Genomic DNA, 7,682 nt, shown 5'->3' on the forward strand with positions numbered 1-7,682 from the left:
TATGCCCTGAGACAGGTTGCAGCAATGTCTCCTCACTCCCCCATCTCTAAGATTCCAGAAAGAAACCAAAACAAATGGAAAGTCAAAGCCTGCCCTGGAAGGCTCGTTTATTTGTCTGTTTGATTTTTAGAGACAGGATCTCGCTCTGTTGCCCAGGCTGGAGTGCAATGATGCAATCATAGATCACTGCAGCCTCAACCTCCTGGGCTCAAGTGATCCTCTTGCCTCAGCCTCCTGAGTAGTTGAGACCACAGGCACACCACCATGCCCAGCTAATCTTTTCATTTTTTGTAGAAACAAAGTCTCACTATGTTGCCCAGGCTGGTCTTGAAAACCCCTGACCTCAAGGGATCCTCTTGCCTTGGCCTCCCAAAGTGCTGGGATTACTTGTGTGAGCCATGATACCCAGCCTACACCACAGTGCCCAGCCATGTGTGGGTGTTTTGTTGTTGTTTTGTGGGGTTTTGTTTTCTGTTTTTTGAGATGGAGTTTCACTCTTGTTGCCCAGGCTGGAGAGCAATGATCCATCTCGGCTCACTGCAAGCTCCACCTCCCAGGTTCAAGGGATTCTCCTGCCTCAGCCTCCTAAGTAGCTGGGATTACAGGCATGCGCCACCACGCCCGGCTAACTTTGTATTTTTAGTAGAGATGAGGTTTCACCATGTTTGTCAGGCTGGTTTCGAACTCCTGACCTCAAGTGATCCGCCTGCCTCTGCCTCCCAAAGTGCTGGGATTACAGGCGTGAGCCACTGCACCCGGCCGTGTGGGTTTTTTAATAAACCAACTTCTGAAATTAATGCCATCCTTTCTAACAGAGAGAGAAAGAAGGAAAGGAGGGAGGGAGGGAGGGAGGGAGGGAGGAAGGAAGGGAGGGAGGGAGGGAGGGAGATACCCTGAAATGGAAAAGGCAGGGTGTTGTGAATTGCTTCCAGAAGAGGTTTCAGAACTGTTACCCACCCGAGTCACCAGCTTCAGAAAAGGGCCCATTCCTCCAGACTTCCCCAAAGACAACCATCGAGGAGAGGGTAGTCGTGTTGATTAAACCCCAGAGAGCCAAGAGAGCAAAGCCACATTTTGCCGGAACACAGCACCTCTTACAAAGACACCCCCATTCTTTTGGTTTCCTCCACAAATATATCAAGTGATTTTTGAGGAACTAGCTGCCACTGGCTTTCTTCCTAAGTTTTGACGAAGAACAATTTATGTCTTCCCAGAGCTCACGCTTCCGCCTCACGCGCAAAGCCTTAAAATGTCCTTCTGCATAATTTGCTAACCCCAGCACCTGTGCCTCATCTCAACTTAATTCTGCCCACGATGCAAAACCCAAAGAGCCCTTCTTTTCACATCTTGCCTGCCTGCTACTGGCTTTCGGGCTCCCCCTCCTCAGCGTCCCTCCCTGGACGTCACTCACTGCCTTTCCCCCCGCTCGCCTCCTCCAGCCTGGGAACCCGAGGGGCCTAAGTCTAGGCTGCTTCCGAGAGCTGGCAGATTTCAGAGGAAAAAAAAACACACGAGAAAGGAAGAATGGCAGTTTGACACTGCACTGTCACAGTTAAAATGGGCCCTGCGCGTGACCCAGGCTTGGACACCGAGGCCTCGTGCCCAATCACAGCTGAGGCTGCATCTGCCACGGTTCACGGACCCGCCGCTCCATGCTGGGGGACCAGATGCCTCTGTTTACGCCGCTCTCCTCCTGGCCTTCTGCCGGCCGGTCGGCAGCAAGACAGAGCCCGGTAGCCCATCACTGGGCTTCAGCTGTCTCCCCAGTCTTGTCTTTCAATATATTCTCTTCTCTACCCCTTTTTGTCTCCACACCCCCTGCCCCAAATGGCCAGAAGGGGTATCTCTCTTTTTCAAGTTTGACCCCATAGAACAAAGCGGAGAAAGACTAACCAGGGCGACTTTGATTCCTGCCATCCTCGAAACAACACAGTGTTCAAAGATCAGGCCGGCCGGCGCGGTGGCTCAAGCCTGTAATCCCAGCATTTTGGGAGGCCAAGGTGGGCGGATCACTTGAGGTCCGGAGTTACAGACTAGCCTGGCCAACATGATGAAACCCGGTCTCTACTAAAAGTATAAAAATCAGCCAGGCGTGGTGGTGCGCTCCTGTAACCTCAGCTACTCGGGAGGCTGAGGCAAGAGAATCACTTAAACCCAGGAGACAGAGGTTGCAGTGAGCCGAGATCATGCCACTGCACTCCAGCCTGGGTGACAGAGCGAGATTCAATCTCAAAAAAAAAAAAAAAAAAAAAATCAGGCCAGCACATCACCATCACCCCATTCTGTTTCTCCACCATCTTCCTGCTTTAAATGTGTCTGTGAGTGCTGGGAATATGGACATTGGAAAACCAAGTTGAGATGCCAGCATTTAACCTTTTCAGTTTTATAAAATTGACCCATTTTGCTGGAAGTTGAGGGCTGGGAGAAGGAGTGACAGGTTTAAAGCCAGCAGTTCACTGCCATCTCTTAAAGGCCCTCAAAATGGATTTGGGGTTTATCTCTTAAGAGACATCTGGGGCACGATTGCCACTCTCTTTTCTTTCGCTGACCCTGCAGCTCAGGACTTGCGCAGAAGGTATGTGTGGGCATCCCTCCCAGACAAGGGGAGTAGAGCACACAGAAGAAAGTGTGTTAGTCCCCAGAGGCCAAGTGAATTCATGTCTGGGTGCAGAGCAGACCAAGGGCCAAGGGTTGCCCCATACACAGTCTCCCCTGCAGCACCGAGGAACATCTTCAAAGCAGACCCAGCTGCCCATTCTCTGGTTCCCAAAGCACCACACCTTTGGCCAGAGAAGGGAAGAAGGGAAGTTTCCACCGACAGGCTCTCTCATTGCCAAAGGTGATGGCTGTCCTTCACATGCCAGTGGCCATCCTTGCTGAGGACTCACGCCCTCATCACGGGTACTGAGCACTGCCTCTCCATCACTGTGCTTGTTCTTGGAAGCATCTGGGATTCGCTTCCTCTCCTCACCTTTCCCTCCCCCAAAGCTCCCCGCATCACACCCCCAGCTCCTGCCACTGGACACTTCTCTTTCCAAAACTGAGCTTCAGAATGAACTTTGGCCTAGAAATTATATGACCCACCGTAACAGGTTCTACAGGCTATGCTAAATTCTTTCTGGGCTGGCCTGGAATTCAAACAAACATGTGGGGCTTGGTCTTAGGGGTATATGCTGGTAAATGAATCGGGGGACCCTGCCCTCAAGAAGTTCACAGCTACACCAGCAAGATTGTCGCCAATCATCAAAATACAATGTGGCAAGTGGTACACATTGAGAATTACCATGGGGATGCCAGGTGCAGTGGCTCACACCTATAATCCCAGCACTTTAGGAGGCTGAGGCAGGAAGATCACTTGAGGCCAGAGATTCGAGGCTGCAATGAGCTATGATTGTGCCACTGCACTCCAGCCTGGGCAACAAAATGAGACCCTATCTCTACAAATTATATTAAAAATAATTTTTGGCCAGGCACAGTGGCTTATGCCTATAATCCCAGCACTTTGGGAGGCCAAGGTGGGTGGATCACTTGAGGTCAGGAGTTCGAGACCAGCCTGGCCAACATGATGAAACCCCATCTCTATTAAAAATGCAAAAATTAGCCGTGCGTGGTGGTGGGCACCTGTAATCCCAGCTACTCAGGAGGCTCAGGCAGGAGAATCACTTGAACCCAGGAGGCGGAGGCTGCAGTGAGTCGAAATCTCACCACTGCACTCCAGCCTGGGTGACAGGGTAAGACTCTATGTCAAAAAAATTTTTTTTAATAAAATAAAAATAATTTTTTTAGAAAAGAAACAAAATGCTGGGCAAGGTGGCTCTTCTAGCACTTCAGGAGGCTGAGACAGGAGGATCACTTGAGGCCAGGAGTTCAAGACCAGCCTGGTCAACATACTGAGATCCCCCATCTCTACAAAAAATTCAAAAATTAGCTGGGCATGGTGGTGCACCTGTAGTCCCAGCTTCTCAGGAGGCTGAGGTGAGAGGATTGCTTGAGCCCAGGATTTTGAGGTTGCAGTGAGCTATGATTATGCCACTGCACTCCAGCCTGGGTAAGAGAATAAGACTCCATTGGAAGGGAGGGAGGGAGGGAGGGAGGAAGGAAGGAAGGAAGGAAGCAAGGAAGGAAGGAAGGAAGGAAAGAAGGAAGGGAGAGAGGGAGGGAGGGGAAGGAAGGAAGGAAGGAAGGAAAGAAGGAAGGGAGAGAAGGAGGGAGGGAGGGAGGGGAAGGAAGGAAGGAAGGGAGAGAGATAGAGGGAGGGAGGGAAAGAGAGAGAAAGAGAGAAAGAAAGAAGAAAGAAGGAAAGAAAGGAAGAGAAAGAAAGAAGAAAGAAAAAGAAAGGAAGAGAAAAAAGAAAGAAAGAGAGAAAGAAAGGAGGGAGGGAAGGAAGGAAAGAAGGAAGGAAGGAAGGAAGGAAGGGAAGGAAAAGATGCTGAGAAAAGGGCAAATAAATTCCGCCTGGGCTCAGTGAGGGAAAGTTTCATAGAAAGGTGACATTTGAGCTGAATCTTGAAGAGTTAAAAAAAAACACACACACACATGAGGTGAAGGCATGGAAGAAAACATGTAGAAAGAAGGAAAACCCATCATTCTTTCCACTACTGAGCACACAGCACAAGCCAGACGTGGTAGTAGGTGCCGGAGACTCTGACATACACAGGAAACGATGGGTGTGATGGTATTTTATTGAGGAATATGCTGTGAATGCCATGTGGCAATTTAGCAAATGAGGCTCTGAAAAGCAGCTCGTTTATAACTTGGCAGTTACCGACATGTGAATGTCAAATACAGACATGCACTTTGCCACATTTAGTCCTTCAGGGTTCGCTGGGACCAGCATGCATTCCACAGGAAACAAAAAAAGAGATCCAGAGGGAAAATGTGTTGCTAATCCAAGTATTCGAATAATATTTATCATGCGTGGAGTACATGCAAAGCACCTACTGAATGCTCTTTGTGAGTTAAAGAGGTTGGCAGATTTGAGTTTATGCAAACCAATATAATATGACAATATGATATCATTATGTCTATTATATTTATAGAATTATATTAACTTTATGTTATGTAGTTTTACAAACAAGGTCCTGTCTATAATAATAGTAATTTTATTTTATTTATTTATTTACTTTTTAGGCAGAGTCTTACTCCATCACCCGGGCTGGAGTATAGTTGGTGCCGTCTCGGCTCACTGCAACCTCCACCTCCCAGATTCAAGCGACCCTCCAGCCTCAGCCTCCTGAGTAACTGGGATTACAGACGTGCACCACCACATCCAGCTAATTGATAATAGTAATTTTATTTATTTATTTATTTGACAGAGTCTCGCTCTGTCACCCAGTCTGGAGTACAGTGGCATGATCACTACAACTTCTGCCTCCTGGGTTCAAGCAATTCTTCTGCCTCAGCCTCCCAAGGAGCTGGGATTATAGGTGCGCACCACCACACCCAGCTAATTTTTGTATTTTTAGTAGAGACAGGGTCTTGCCATGTTGGCCAGGCTGGTCTTGAACTCCTCATGTCAGGTGATCCACCCACCTTGGCCTCCTAAAATGTTGGGATTACAGGTGTGAGCCACCATCCCCAGCTGGTAATAGTAATTTTAAATACTCAACACAAATATTATTTTTAACCCCTGCATCTTCCTTCAGATCTGAGAAGTTTCTTGAAGACCATCAGCATCTTCAATGGGCGACTGGAAGATACACTGTGGTTACCTGGGAGGCAGCCCAGCCTGGACCAGCAACCCAACCTGCTTCTTCAGAGCAAAACAAGAACTAGGAATCATCTTTTCACCTGGGAAGGAATCAAGTAAAAAGCAAAATTGAACTAAAGGCAAGGGTGACATAATTTGTATTACATACAAATGACCAGAAACCACTGGTGGCCACAAAGTTTTACTTTGAGCTAATAAAACATATGCATGCATCCAGTGTAAATCTAAGAGTCTAAGGATGTTATAACTCCTGATAGGTAACTATTTAAGAAAACAGATGCATTGGTATTAGGTGAGAGTCCCCTGTTACATGGAAAGCATTAAAGCTCTACCAGACACTATTTCATGCCTAGAGACTGGTACAGCATATATATTAATTGAATGTTTGTTGAATGAATAAATGAATGAATGAAATTCCAGCTGCTCTGATGACTCCAAATATAAATAAGACATGCTTCTTGAAATTTAATGTTTTGGGTGGAAAAGATATGGAATAAATAATGGTTGAAGAAACTTGAGCTATTTCATCACCCAATACAGGCTTTAGATCATGGCAAGGCCTGTTTTTCTCCTGCAGATACAGTGTAAGAAAGGAAAAGAGATGGTGGGGATGGAGGAATAAAAAAAAGAAGGAAAGGAAGCCTGTTAAAGACCCTATTAACTCCATTCTTCCTAGATTTCCAGTATATTCTTCTTCTGAGATGTCACTTTGCAAATTTAGTTTTAACCTAAAATGTTTTAGCAAAAAATGGTGAACATATTTTGGCAAGATGTCATTCATATAGTTTAAAATAATGCTTTCTAGGTATGAAATGACATCTATGAGAGCCCCACCACTCACAAACCCTAACACACACTTTCCCTTTTGAAAATAATTTCGTATCTGAGTCACAGCTCCCTGCACATGCTTAACTTAAAGTGACTCCAAAATACGCCATAAATATTAACTAATTAATCCCCATGACAACATAGGGAAGCCCTGAAAAACTCTGGAGAGTGCCCATGGCCTGGGCAGCAGTGCCACAGCTTGATTTTTAAGAATCTTGTTCTTTCTAGGCTTTCTCTGATCAGGACATCCCTTATTGCCTTCAAAAAACAAGACAAAACAATGACAACTCAAGAATGTGGCAATGGTGACTGCTGCTGCTGCTTCTCCTCCCTCCTCCTCCTCCTCCCTCTTTCTCCTCCTCCTTCCTTCCTCTCTCTTCTCTCTCTCTCTCTCCTCCACCCCACCCCATCAAAAGCAGAGATGTTTATCCTTGGTGTTGACTATCAGACCCCGAGCTTGTAATTGAGCACCAAGGACACCTCTCATGCTTTTGGAAACTGCTAGACAGTCTACCCTGTTATAAATTAAAGCTTTGGTTTAAAGATCACCACGAAAACCAGCCCACCAAGAAAAGTATTCCCTGCCTCAACCATAATTGCAGTGATGACTTTCAGGCAAAAAAGTATATCTATATCTAATTATCTATATTTATTGTAATTATATTAATTAATATTTTAATTTATTTTAATTAATTCATAAATCTTAAATATAATCCATACTAAGCAAATGCCTGCTGAATGTTTGTATTTATAGTATAAAATAAAAGGCTCAAATGTCCAGGTGTTTGGGACCTCAGGGAGTGGCTGAGACCACATGCTCTTCATTTCACAGATGATGGAGCCAAGCTCCATTGAGACGATGGGATCTGCCTGGATTCCAGGAATTGGGGACTATTTTCTACCGACCACTCCTTCCATTATGTCTTTCAGTAATATTAGGAAATCAGCCTTATGCTACAAGTGTTTTTATTTCCCTCCTGAGAAGCTTTCCCCTGTTGATAATTTTTTTGAAAGCAGGTTTTTGAAAGAACATCTCCTTAGGGATTTATTATAAGTTAGCAACTTATGAAACTTTTGTATCCCCTTCACCCAGCCCCCACTTGTTGTTTATGCCCATCTTGCTTTAGAAGAGAATAGGTCTTTT

The 7,682-nt window shown here is 45.9% G+C and overlaps 1 long non-coding RNA gene across 1 annotated transcript; it reads left to right on the top strand.

Moving 5' to 3' along the window:
- Window positions 1-1,604: 1,604 nt before the first annotated feature.
- LOC107970208 (uncharacterized) lies at window positions 1,605-5,938 on the top strand. The gene is made up of 3 exons (XR_001712595.3): window positions 1,605-2,000; window positions 5,131-5,286; window positions 5,646-5,938. It is a non-coding gene; the product is annotated as an uncharacterized LOC107970208 (long non-coding RNA).
- The last annotated feature ends 1,744 nt before the right edge of the window (window positions 5,939-7,682 follow it).

This window comes from Pan troglodytes, chromosome 22 (assembly GCF_028858775.2).
Source record: "Pan troglodytes isolate AG18354 chromosome 22, NHGRI_mPanTro3-v2.0_pri, whole genome shotgun sequence".
Lineage (NCBI taxonomy): Eukaryota > Metazoa > Chordata > Mammalia > Primates > Hominidae > Pan > Pan troglodytes.